General features: G+C 39.4%; 1 non-coding gene across 1 annotated transcript; it reads right to left on the bottom strand.

The window, feature by feature from the left end:
* Positions 1 to 9,831: 9,831 nt before the first annotated feature.
* Positions 9,832 to 9,936, bottom strand: LOC114081054 (small nucleolar RNA U13). Its single transcript, XR_003580709.1, has one exon. It is a non-coding gene; the product is annotated as a small nucleolar RNA U13 (small nucleolar RNA).
* Between the last annotated feature and the right edge of the window lie 2,245 nt (positions 9,937 to 12,181).

The following is a 12,181-nucleotide window of genomic DNA, read 5'->3' as shown; positions in this document are numbered from 1 at the left end:
GACATGGATTTAGAAGTGGGGGACTGCACAAAGAATACGGGGTGGTAGAAACAATTTTTACTCACAAACTTTTGTCACCAAATGATCTTTCCCTAGACAGACCAGTTCCTCAACTCTCCAGATACCAACTGGATGTCCCTCAATTCAACTCAACTCTATCACTAATTACTTGAACTTGGCATAGATGCTGCACACTAAGGGCTCAGTAACACAAGACCGCCCCCCCCCCCCACTTCAGACAGCACTCTTAAGCCCTGGGTTCCATTCTTCTGCTGACCAGCTAAAAATCAGGGGTTCTCATGATTGCCTCCTTAGGCCTGATATTTTGCTGGAATGGATCACAGAACTCAAAAAAGCACCTCATTTACTATTATGAGTTTATTATAAAGGTTTCATCACATAGGAATGATTGATCAAATTATTGGCCATCAGTGATTGAACTCAATCTTCAGATTCTCTCTCCTCAGGGAGGAGGTCAGGGTGGTGAGGCTGAAAGTTCCAACCCTTCTACAACCAGCCCCATCTGGAAGCTATGGTGAAGCTCCTCAGTCAAAACTCATCTCATGAGCTGGGGCACCTACAGGCACTAATTAATTAAACAATCTGCCAAAACCATGACCAAACATATCTTTTCTATTATTACAGAGAGTCAGGGAGAAATGGCCTCCCCAAACCAGGCATAAGATGAACTTTCCAGCTGGGGTCGGTCCATTCCTCTCCTCCCCAAAGCTTCCCAACCAAACCTCTCTTAAAAGGATGAAATGAGCAACCAACCCCAAAGGACTTTAGAACCAGGACAAGAAGTAAACTGTGGGTCCTACCAGCCTGGGTCCATCTGGTGGGCTTTCTATGGTCGTGATGTTATACAGGGCCATTCAGGTGCCACAAGGCCAGGAAGGAAGCAGGTGAGGGCAGCATGGGAAGACCTGAAAGTGGCTGTTTGGACCCAAGTATGAGGGGGCACACATAGAGGGTCCAGGAACCAGAGGATGGAGCCCTGGTGGAATTTCAGATTTCAGAAGGACCTTAGAAATCCATCAAGCTTTAGCTCACCATTCCTCAGAGTATGTCAGATTCATCTCCCAAAGATGGCTGTGACAATCTCTCCCATCCCTGGGCTCTTCTTAAAAAGTGTCTCTGACACTCAGACCTAAGTCATAGGAGGTGTCAAAGCTTCTGCCTAGATCTCTTAGAACACTTCCCTTGGAGCCCTGACCTACCCTGTGAGAAGTCTGGCTACCCCTGAGGCTGCAAGCCAGAAGGTGCTCACACAGGTCACCTGTAGGTGCCCCAGCTCACAGTCTGAGCTTATGTCCCAACAGCTGCCAGGATCAACTGCTGGGCATGAGAGTGAAGATGTCTCCAGCCACAGAGGCCCTAAATAGCAAGGAGTAAAGCAAGTTATCCCTCTGTGTCCCGAGCTTCTCTGATCCACAGAATTCATGAGCCTAATGAAAGGACTGCTTTGTGTCACTAAGTTCTGAGGTATTTTATTGTGCGGCAAAAGTGATAGGAACTCACAATATGTTAATTGATATTATAAAAAAAAGCAGGGGGGGAGGTGCTTCATAATTAAATATTTTGGGAAGTGCTTAGTGACACAAATTCTAAGTGGGACAGGATTGTAAATTACTATGGACTCCTCCAAACCTTTAATATACCATGCACACGGAGAATCTCCGAAGAGATAATGGTAGTTGGTGTTCCCTAGACATTTTCCCAAGGGTTATCATGCTGCAAGATATGGATGGTCCAGCCCTAGCTTTATGGTGAAGTCATATGAGGTCCAGAAAGGTTCAGAGACCTGCTGAACACACCAAGCCAGAGCCAGAACTCGGGTTGCCTGGGCCTGGCTCAGGGCGGCCCCACAGGCTGTGCAGACTCCAGCAGAAGTGTCCAGTGGCTCAGTCCTCCTGCTTCTCTGCCTGTTCCTTCAGTCTCTCCTGTGGTGGGGCCTCTCTCTCTGCCTCCCTCATCTCCTTTACCTGCTTCCTCACCTCTTCTCTCTTTAAGGCTGTCCTCCACAGGCAGCTGGAGAGACAGGGAAGGAGAGGCAGGAGTGGGTAACACCCCCCACGTCTTGCCACCCCACACTCCCCACCCCTCAACACACCACAAGCACGCACCACGTACACCACACGTACACACACAGTGCACACAGACACCTCACACACAGGGCCACCTCCACGGTCGACCTCCGCCCCTCACAGCTGGGTCTGCCTCCGGGAAAGCTGCTTCCCCACCTTGAACGCTGCCTGTTGTCCCATCCTCCCAAGCAGCTCGCTCCTCCTCCTCCTCCCCTGGCCCTGGCTGGAAGAGGAACACAGCCCTCCCTTGTCCCTCCTCCTGATATTTCCAGTAAAAGCACCTCGAACACAATCTCGCTGCCACAGCCCTAATTATGTGTGAAATCTTTTTTTTTTTTTTAAGCTTGAAACCAAAGCAAACAAGGGCACACAGAGGAGCCCATTCTCCACAGCCCAGGAGGAGCAGGCCTGACTGCTGCCGGGTTACCTCAGGCCTGCACAGGGGCCCGCCTAGGTTTCGCAAGCTGCCTGCCCGCCCAGCCAAGGTGCCTCCCAGGCCTGACCAGGAAAGCTGTCCACCCCTCAGAGGAAAGAGTGGGTGTCAGTTGGTCCCGCATCTTCTGCCCAGGATTACAGGAGCTTCACCCATGCCTGGCATACTGTGTGGCTGCAGGAAGTTGCCACCTTGAAAAAAATTAGGGTTCTCAGGAATAATTGCCACCGGGCACTTTCCCCAGGAGACAAAGAACATTCTCCATCAGATCATTTTCCACCTCTGGGTTATTTTTTTTTAAACTAATCATAATGTATTATTTTATTGTATTTTAGGGTTTCGAGTACAGGAAAGTTGACTCCCATCAAGTTTCCTGCTCTCTCATTTCCATCTCTTCCCCTTCCCACAACTTCACTCCCTCTCCACTGACAACTGCTTTGGAATATGTTTAACAGGCATTCTTTACAGCTCTGTGCCTTTGAAGAGATAGTGTTCTGGGGGGTACAAGTGATTTTATTTTCATTGCTAGAGAGTCGCTCTACTTACAACTTTTCATCTTGGCACTGTTTGGAAGATGCATCGGTTGTATCTGTGTTCTATATAGACTACCTCATAATAGTCCAGCAAGTTCCACCAATGCATTGATCCATTTGTATAGTGATGAGTACCTGAGTTGTCTCCAACTCCTTGCTATCACAAATAATATAATAACAAACATCTCTGTGTGTATCCTTTGATGAATCTTTGCTTGAAAGTCTTGGGCTTATATGCCCCAGATTTGGTTTGCTGACTGGTAGCTCACTTGGCCTCACTGGTGGATTGGTTTCCAGAATGCCTGAAACCTTCATCGTTCATGAGGGTCTTACAGCACTCTATATTATCCAACTTTCTAATGATTGCCAATCTTTGAAGTATAAAATGGTGGCTTTTGTTGTTCATTTAAATGTTTTCTTATATGTATTGAGATAAAATGTCCCTTCAAACAGTTCCTAGTCATTCAGGTTTCACTTTCTGTAAATTTCCCCATTATATTGGCTCTTGGTTTTTCCAAGTTTAAACACACACCTGCTGGAATTGTGATGGGGAGTTGCATTAGCTATAGATTAAAGGACAGTTGACATCATTAAAGTAAATCATTCATCAGAATTATGATCTTCTACTGAAATACAGTGCAAGCCACATGTGATTTTAAGAAATTCTCAATAGACACATATGGCTACTTGCTATGGATAGATAGCACAGGTCTATCTTTTCATTTATTCTCATACTCACTTAAGAACTTAATTTTATTTATGGAAATCTCAATAATCATTTTGGTTAAAATTTTTGTTACTTGCAAATAAATGCTTTCATATTTTCTGGCTAGTTTTCCCACACTATAGAAATGTTATTGATTTTTTTCAAGTTAAATCTGGAAAATTAGTTAAACTCTCTCATTAGTACCAGTTTTGTAGGTACTCTTGAGTTTTTACCTAATTGCTCTTTTTATCTATAAGTAATAACAATTTTATTTCTTCCCTTATTCCATTATTTATTTTTCTTGTCTTATTGCATTGGTGACACTCCAAATGTTGTTGTTACATAACAAGTATCTTTGCCTTATTTCTAACTTTAGAAGAAATGCTGCTAAAGTTTCTCTTTCACTGTTATATTTTTGGTAGATAACTTTTATCGAGACAGTTCTCGTGTATTCTTAATTTCCTAAGAATTAACAATATCATAGGGCTGGGGCTGTAGCTCTTGCCTCTGGGGCAGAGCACTTGCCTCTCATGTTCTGGGTTTGATCTTCAGCACCATATAAAATAAATAAATAAAGATATTGCTTCCATCTACAACTACAAAAATATTTTAAAAAATAAAATAAAATATCATAAATAAATGTTCACTTTATCTAAAACCACTTCTATATTTATTGAGTAGATTAGAATTGCCTCTACCTTTGGTGTGCTTTTTTCTCTTTTTATATATTGATATGGTTAATTGCATAGACCTTTTTTTTCTTTTTCTGATATTAAACTTTTCTTGCATTCCTTGGATAAACCTGACTTGATCATCATGTTTTATTTTTTAAAAAAATAACCATTTCAATTAGTTCAAGTGCTCTCTTATTTTGGATTTTCACATTTATATTCATAAATTTTTTTTAAAAGTCTATAATTTTCTTTCCATGTGGTATCCTTTATCAATTTTTGACTCAAGATTATGCTAGTCTCAAAATCATTTTATTTATTTCATTCCTACTTCTTGAAAAACATTGTATAATATGATTATCTTTCTTTTAAAACTGTGATATAATCATCTTGTCCTAGGGACTTTTGAGGGAAGAAAGTCTTTGATTACTATTTTAATTTTTTATGTTTATTGATCTATGCAAGCTTTCTATATAGTTTTTCAGTAGCAGTGTATCCAGGAAACTTCCACTTGTGTCTCATGAGTCAGAACCATGGGTCCTACAGTCACTCCCCTTGTAATGGAGATTAAGAAAGTAACAGTGTGCTATTTCAATCTCTATAGAGAAAAGCAACAAGGAAGAAAGAAGTGGAAATAATACTGGCATCTACCACAGTCTCTAGACAACATATTATTTGATCTTGTTCTGTCTTTGTTTATAATCCAATCAATGAGTTTAACTCATTTACATTTATTTAATTTCTAGTATATTAGGACAATTTCAACCATCTTATTTTGTGTTGACTATATTTATGATATAAAATTTTCTCTCTCTTTTCTACTTTCTACGCATGAATCAGATTGACTTCTATCGGACTGAAAGTGTATGTTCTCTTTTTATTCTTCTATTCTTCTACCATTGCTTCCCCTAACTTTTTGAGAACCATACTTAACTTTCATGATTAATGTCTTTCCATTAGCACTCACTCACTTCTTGCTGGTCTCTACATCCCCTCCACATCACCCCCTCCCTGTCATGCTGGTATCACTTAGAATTGACTCATGATGGTCATAAGTCTTTTTTAAAATTTAGTATTTCTCTTAGAGGATAATAAATCTTTCTAACTTATTTACAAATCATTTCTCATGCCTCTTTGCTTCCTCCTATTGAGCAACCTGATGTCAATGTAATCCTTGTATTTGTACATGATCTGCTTTTTCTTTCTGTAAACATTCAGAATTTCCCCCTGTGTTGAGTGTTCTGAGAACTCTATGTTATGTGTCCTGCTTGAGTGTTTGTTTTGAGTCCATCTGTCCCATCTTGTATTCTGTCAACTTTTCAAATCCAAGTTCTTTCCTCTCTTTCTTTAATTCTATGAAATTCTTAGTAACTGTTTCCTCTTGTTCATATGATTTTTTTTTTTCTATCTGGCATTCTTATTTATAAATAAGCTCTACTAAGAGTCAAGCATTTTTCCAGGGGACAGGATTACAGCATGAAGCAAAACAAAACCATTATGGAAAATTAACACCAATACTCCTCAAATTATTCCATGAAATAGAAAAGGTGAGAACCCTTACAAATTCATTCTATGAGGCCAATATCACCCTAAACATTGGATATGAAATGGGAAAGGAAGACAGGAGTTAATGAAAATTCAAGGTCATGAGGTGGCTACAACCATTTCAGGCACTGATATCATCTCTTACATTTCTCTCTTAAGGGGTAAGAAAGTTTCCCAGAAACTACCCAGCAGGGTTCTCTTCCTGTTCCACTGGCCAGAATTGTGCCACATGACTGCCTACATCAATCACTGGCAACAGGACTAACTGATCTTAGACCAGTAGTTTTCAAAGAATAACCCAGAGACTCCTGTTAGCAGGTATGAGATAAAAATTAATAATAACAGCAAAACATTATTTGCCTTTTTCATGCTCATTTTTTCACGAGTTGACAATGGAGTTTTCCAGAGGCTGCATGATATTGATTATGTCATTGCTTGGACAGCTCAACATAGACTTGTGTATTGTTGTACTTTCTGTAATTCTGTAAGGGAAGTAAGTTTAGAGATTAACTCAGTTTGTTCTCAGTACTTCTACTGTGCTCTTAATAGCTAAAGTTAGACTTATATATGGATAACAAGTTAGATGTAGACTAACTTCTAACTTAGAAGCTAGACTGTGTGTGTGTGTGTGTGTGTTTGTGTGTGTGCGTGTGCTGGGAATTGAACCCAGGGGTGTTTTACTGCTGAGTTACATCTCCGTCCTTTTTATTTTTTATTTTGAGACTCACTTGCTAAGTTGCCCAGGCTGGCCTCAAACTATCCAACTGTCTCAGCCTCCCAAGTAGCTGGGATTTCAGGTGTGTAACACCATGCCCAGCTTAGACTCGCTAACAATTTATAACCTCATTATCATTCAATAAACCACAACTTTGAAATCCCAGATTGTTCCTTGCACTTATAGAAACTCAAGAAACACAACTTGTAATCTTGTTTTGAAATATTACTTATTTTTTTAAAAAAAATTTATTTTTTAGTTGTAGTTGAAAAAAAACCAATATCTTTATTTTATTTATTTATTTTTATGGTGCTGAGGATCAAACCCAGGGCCTCACATATGCTAGGTGAGCACTCTACTACTGAGCCACAACCCCAGCCCCAGAAATATTATTTCTTAAATGTTCAAAAGCTTTTCTGGATTTTTAAATTGTATCTACACCCCCAAATTTTAATATTTTATTCTGAAATTTTATATTTAACATATATTTATTTATTTATTACAAATTGTTAACTTAAAAACAATGATTAGAAGACATTTTCTCAACCTATCACCAAACCACCTAAATCCAAAGATACTGGAAAAGTGAAAAAGATATATCACAGAGTTTTCTGACTTATGGAAAAGATGAAGCTACTCTGAATAAATTGGGACAAACTGTAAAAAAAAAAAAAGCAAAAATATAATGCAAGCAATCCACCCTCAACTTAATAAGTATCATCATCTTGTTTTGTCTTATGCATTAGAATATTTCTGAAGAGCACCATGGTGCCAAGGGCCCAGCCTAGGGAGGCAGCTACAGCAGTTAGGCACAAAATTTAATGGGAAATCATTCTAAGCTTTGTGTAAGTGCATGGTCAGCAGAGTGAGTGCTTCCTTAAATCTTGTACCCTAAGCACCTTACTTTCTGCACCACACCTAATGGGCCATTTAAGTTAGAGGATCATTTTCAGACCGATTTAAAGAAAAAGGAATTAAATGTTTTAACCATAAATGTTATAAGCTTTTAAAAAGTCAAAAATAGTTTCTTACAGCTTTTCAAGCTAGAAATAAAAAGTCACAGAGCATTTTACAGAGTAAGTAATCAAACTGCATTAGCAGAGAGACTAATAAAATCTTATATAGTTGATACTGCTGAATGCCAGCTGAACCAAAACTCAGTAAAAAAAAATAATAATAATAACAGCACTGTCACTTCACAATGTTAAATTTGTCAAATTAAAGCAATTTGTCAAATTAAAGATTGAGCTGCAGGAGCTGGGGTTGTGGTTCAGCGGTAGAGCACTCGCGTCACTGACACGTGTGCAGCCCTGGGTTCAAACCTCAGAACCACATAAAAATAAATAAATAAAATGCAGGTATTCAACGTAGTTGTTCCAACTACAACTAAAAAATAAATATTTTTTTAAAAGATTGAGCTGCAAACATGAAGACTAAGATAATCTCTCACTTTTGCCTTATAAATGGATGGATGTCTCTGGATCAGCTGCTTTGCTTATATTTGTCCCTATATTAGCCAACTTTCTGTTACTGTAACAAAATACCTGAAATAAATACTTTCTAAAGATCAATGTTTTATTTTGGCTTACAGTTCTGGAGCTCCCAGTCCAAGATCTGGTGGATCCACTGCTTTCCTGGGAGTTGGGGCAGCACATCATGGAAAAACATGTGATTCAGCAAAGCTGCTCATATCATGGCCAGGAAATGAAACAGAGAAGAGTAAGGGTGTGGGTCCCACTATTCCCTTCAAAGATGTGTCTCCAGTTCCCTGCAGACTTCCCACTAGGTTCCACCTCTTACAGGTTCCACCATCTCCTAACAGTCACACAGACTGGGGACCAAGCCTTTGGCACATGGACCTTTGGGGAAACATCCTAGATACAAACTAGAGCAGTCCCATATCAGCACTAACTAATCATAAAAAAAGCTCTTCTTTTCTGTGAGCACTTAACTATAAACACATGTGATGCTGAATTATGTAAAGTGTTGAAGACTTTTTGGAATCTTATGGTTTACCTGGAATAATGGTGTTTGATGATGAAAAAGCAATCAATGGAGGTTAAACTGCTTAGGGCTTAGCATTCAGACAATGGCAGATTGCACTCCTTGTCATTGTGTGTGACACTGCCACACATAAGCAAAAGCTAAAGAAGATGATCCTGTGTGAGGAAATGAAAAGCATGCATAAAGCATGAGATCACAAAGTGCATCTGTTGCATAAAGTTTAATGGTTAGCTAAAAACAAAGCACTTCTACAGTTGTTTGAATTGCAAGCTAAACTAGCTGCTTTTACCAGAGAGCATCATTTTTACACACACACACACACACACACAATTGACTAAAAGTTGTTATCCACACTCCACACTTGGATATTTAATAGAAATTTTCTTAAAAATAAACAAAGTGAACCTATCATTTCAAGGGAAAAAACTGACAGTGTTTGTGGCCAATAAGAAAATTAAAGCTTTCGAACAAAAATTTGAATTTGGAAAACTTACATGTGATAGCTTCTTGTACCTTCACAGCTTCCCAATAAAGATTTTTGGCGGTGACATTAATAAACACGATTCTTTGTGTGTTGTATAATAAAATGGATCAGCATTTGAAAGATGTGCATGCTCAGTGAATCAACATTTTTCAAATGATCACAATGGATAGTAAATCCATCCAAAGTGCAATAGAAAATCCATCCACATCAACGGATTTTAATGTCTCAGGTTATAGAAAAGATATCATTTCAGACATCAAATTGCAACTAACTTTGAAGAAACTCCCAGGGCTGGGAATGTAGCTTAGTGGTCGAGCACTTGTATAGCATGCATAAGCCTTCCATCACCAGCACTGCCAAAAAGGAAAAAAAGAAGCTACCACTTGTTGAGTTTATCATATCTATAATTTTCTGAAGAGGTTGTTAAAAGGGCTATCCTCTCCTTTACAACTGGATATTCTCAAAAGATTTTTTGTGTTAGAAAATCTCTTATAAAAATAGGTTATTTAATTTAGCATATAATGGGGCTGGTGTTATTTTTCAATTAACTAATAATTTTTTAATACTTAGATTTAATTTCTGATATAATAATATTGATTAACATGATACAAAACAAGAAAAGGCCTTTTGGGGAGAGTTCAATTTTTTCTTCACATCAGGTGGATAATATGCCCACATTGTAACAAGGTTTGAGGGAGGCACATCTCACAGGATGGTGTAAAAAAAACCATGATCATATTTATGAACCACAAAAGGATCAAGGGGACTTCAATATTTGTTTGTATGTTTGTTTGTTTTGCAGCACTTGGAATTGCACCCAGAACCTTGCTCATGCTAGGCAAGAACTCTACCATTTCCCCAACCTGGGACTTTGGTTTTTAAGAGTGTCCTGAGAACAAAGGATTTGAGAACCACTGGCTTACGTCCAGTCAGGATTCACCCTCTGAGACCAGAGATGGGTCAACTTTCCCGTGAAGCCCATGGCTGCCTCAATGTAAAGCAAGCTTGAAAAATCTCCAGATTCTCCAAGGAATGAGTATGGGTAAGTAGTGAGCACTCTATTACACAGCACAGTGAATTCTGGCCTGGCCAGGGACTCTTGGGACACTTCTAATCAGCAGCCATCACATTAAGCCCAGTCAGTAAACATGTGGTAGATGGTTAGAGCAGGGCACAGGGGACCTTTCTCTTGAAGAATAGGGAGACTTTGTGAGGCATGAGCCATCTGCTCTGCAGTGCTTCATGGCCTTTTCTGCAAATGGGCAGCCCACTGGCCGTGCAGACCCTTCTGGATGAAGTGAACCATTCTGACTCTCCTTAAAACCCACCCCCAGCTCATTTTTCTACCATATTTACAAAATAAAAAGTCACAACTGACAATTTAATTCCCCAGCCTAAACATACTAACATCACCTATCTGTTCAAAACACTGAAAATTCCAGTTCATACAGAATAGATGTCCACATTGTGGCCCCAGCTTGTCTTCCCAGACTTCCTGAATAAGTTAACTGAGTCATTAAGAGAATGCACTCTGGAGCCAGGCTGTCCAGGTTCAAGACCCAGTTCTACCAACCACCTAACAACTGAATGACCAGAACAACCTAACAACTGAATGACCAGAACATTGGTTTGCTGGTGAATGTTTAACACCTGGCTCTCTGGGTGGGTTTTGAGTCCTTATTCATAGCATTTGCCAATTTCCACAGTGTAAATATTTCCACCATGGCCACTTTTGAGCCACCAGTGTGATATCTCTAAATTCAGAGTTGACAATTGGCTCTCAAGGACCAATGCAACCTGTCTCCAGTACCCAATGGACTTTGAGCAAGTTACCTATTCACCTGGCATGGCTTCCTCATCCCTAAAGTGGGGATAATGAGTGTCTTGCTATGACATTGTTATAAGAATCTAGTTGCATGAGGTAGTGGTTCTCAAGCTTGTGTGTGCATCAGATTCATCTGGAGGGCTTGTTAAAACACCACATGCTGGGCCCCTCTCCCAGAGATTTTGATGGATTGAGTCTGGGTGGGACTCAAAGATTTGTATTTTTAACAAGTTCCCAAACAATGATATATTGAGAATCACTAGTGGAGCAGCTATAAAAGGCTTAGCTCTGTGCCTAGCACAGAGATGCCCAATATATGTTGGCCCTCATTTATATGATGCTTCTAGACCCATCCCACATGGGCTGTGCTGAGCCTCTTGATATTCCCTAACCTGCACTGTACCTCTCTATCTCTACACATTTGCTCCACTCTTCTCTCTGCACCTCTAATCCTCCTACTGAATTTTCCACTGAAATTCTAAATCAGCTTAAATTCTGTCTTCTCCCTGGGGAATGAAATAGAGCAAATTATACTAGGTGTATAAATGAATATACCGTAATGTATTCCAATTGTATATGTAACTATAATTCATCAATTAAAATTAATTAGAAGACCAATAGAGTAAAGAAAGGGAATGGGGGAGGGAGGAGGGAAGGGGAAGGAATAGTTCTGAGAATTTAAATGGAAAAAAGTGTTACATGCATTTAAATATATGTCAGAATGAATCCCACTATCATATATAATGCAATAAAAACTAAATTTAAAAATGACAAAATAAAACCCATCTCCTTCTGAAAGAACCTTCTTGAATCTTATAATTACAGTGAATTATTCCTAATCTGTTCTTTCTTAAATTTGCAGTCACTCTAATTATCATCAAAGTTTATTGCACATTGAAATGATTGCCTCCATATCTGCCGCGTTAATGTAAGTTCTTGGTATACACAATAATGTCACATCCATCCCTGTCACCCTAGCCTAGCACCTTCTGTGCAGAAGGAGCTTCATTAGCAATGATTATTTTCAGTCATCTCGCAGGGATATATGGGGCAAGGATATATGACCCATTCCCAAACTGCAGGCCTACTCATGTCTTGCAGGGTTGGACCAAGGGGGCTCAGCAGTCATCCTCTGGGGCTAAATTTATGACACATGCATAGAAAACAAATTAAGTTGA

The sequence above is a fragment of the Marmota flaviventris genome, chromosome 2 (assembly GCF_047511675.1).
Source record: "Marmota flaviventris isolate mMarFla1 chromosome 2, mMarFla1.hap1, whole genome shotgun sequence".
Lineage (NCBI taxonomy): Eukaryota > Metazoa > Chordata > Mammalia > Rodentia > Sciuridae > Marmota > Marmota flaviventris.
This window is presented reverse-complemented; position numbering and strand designations above follow the sequence as displayed.